The sequence below is a fragment of the Monopterus albus genome, unplaced genomic scaffold, assembly GCF_001952655.1.
Source record: "Monopterus albus unplaced genomic scaffold, M_albus_1.0 scaffold2568.1, whole genome shotgun sequence".
NCBI lineage: Eukaryota > Metazoa > Chordata > Actinopteri > Synbranchiformes > Synbranchidae > Monopterus > Monopterus albus.
This window is the reverse complement of record NW_018130441.1, coordinates 1-1,675: the sequence shown is the minus strand read 5'-3', so window position 1 is coordinate 1,675 and position 1,675 is coordinate 1. Positions and strand designations below refer to the sequence as shown.

The following is a 1,675-nucleotide window of genomic DNA, read 5'->3' as shown; positions in this document are numbered from 1 at the left end:
ACCCTAACATCAGCCCTGAGCTGGTTCAACCCCGCCCAATAATAATGCTCAAAACCGCTTGCTAGTCAGCTGGAATTGAAGTGAGATAACAAAATAGTCACACCAGCCTACATAAAGTTTTAACAAACCATCCATGTTTCAGTTAGCAGCATCAAAATAATTCCTAAAAGAGAAGTTTTATTTACTGAGTGGATTTCAATGTGGCTGACAGCAACTCACAGATAGCATTTGATGGAAGAAGGCATTCTCCGGAAGTCGTGAGATCTCCTGTAAGACAGACAACTTCTGTGAGTGGGGGGAGGGGTATAGCAGTGGGAGGTCAGAAGTTAGTGTGAGGTCAGAGGTCATATGACTCACATTGTTGGTGTTTCCCCGGCAGTCGATGCCATCGCCCACATAGTCTCTGTAGCAGGTGCAGTTCCTCTGACCATCGCCTATGTACTCACAGCGAGCGTGCCTACTGCATCCACCGTTGTTCTGCTCACAAACAAAATAATTCTTTAACTGCTGATAAAGGACAGGTATCAACAGCCCTGTAACCATTTCTATGCTTGATAAAACCACTGATATTGTTTGTGACTGCACAATACAAAAAACATCTTAGCATAGTGTCAGCTTAAGACTAGCACCTCTCTCTTCAAAGAAACAACAGCTTAAAAAATTATTTTTCAAAATCTTTTATGAAAAATGCTGCAAAGAGCAAGGGGATTTATTATTATTACATTACTGTGCACACGTATATGATGTGCACAAACATATCTGTGCAGTTTGGGCCGTAACAGGCAGCACAAAAACCATGTTTCCATTATTACTGTCAACCATCTATAAATAAAGTGCACTTAGGAGAACTGGCACTGTTTTAAAGTGGCCACACCAAATACTGATTGATTTAGATCTTTTCTGTTTACTGTCGTTTTACTGTTGAATGGCATTATTTATGAAAGCATCCTTACTTTAATGTCTAAAACCTCTCCACAGGTATATTTACAGTATAAATAAATGGGTGGCAATTTGCCGAACACACCAAGACTGTAACAGACTGCAAACACAGAGAGCTTGCTGTAATGCACCACAAAATAAACTCATCTGCCTATGCTAGCAGCCAGCTCTGTCTTAACAATTTATCTAGTCCTTATAATTTTCACAAAACAAAAAATATCCACAAATAGGATGAAATAATTCCAGTTTTCCTCATGTCAGTTCCCCTTGTCTTTTTACAAAACAAATATCAGTGACTTGAAACCGAAGAGAGTCACGAAATGACAGCCACATACATTTCTGCAGGGGTTGCTGGGATAACAGAACCTCCCTAATGGTCGGAAGCCCTCCCGACACCTGCAGGCCGTCTGGAGATGACAACAGAGGAAACAGTCGGTCAGTCACTTCATCCATCTGCATCCAAACTAAGGGTTCCAGGTGGCTAAGTCAACTGCATGTCACTGCCAACATCTGGTCAGGAGCTGGGACAGACCATGCAGCTGATTAAGTCATTATTTAAGTAGTTTAAAGTCAACTGTGACTGGCCAGCTACAGACACACCCTCCATTCAGTCTCCTTGCTCTCTGTCGTCAGCTGTACTGTTTTAATGCAGCCCAATTCATGACGCAGCTGCCTTCATTTACAGCTGAAGTCAGAGGTTTATGTGCATACATAGGTTGAAGTCATTAAAACTGAT

At 41.7% G+C, this 1,675-nt stretch overlaps 1 long non-coding RNA gene across 1 annotated transcript; it reads right to left on the bottom strand.

Annotated features, from left to right (window-relative positions):
- Positions 1-176: 176 nt before the first annotated feature.
- LOC109954014 (uncharacterized) lies at positions 177-1,452 on the bottom strand. The gene is made up of 3 exons (XR_002274012.1): positions 1,275-1,452; positions 358-477; positions 177-267 (listed from the first exon to the last, which is right to left on the bottom strand). It is a non-coding gene; the product is annotated as an uncharacterized LOC109954014 (long non-coding RNA).
- Positions 1,453-1,675: the final 223 nt, after the last annotated feature.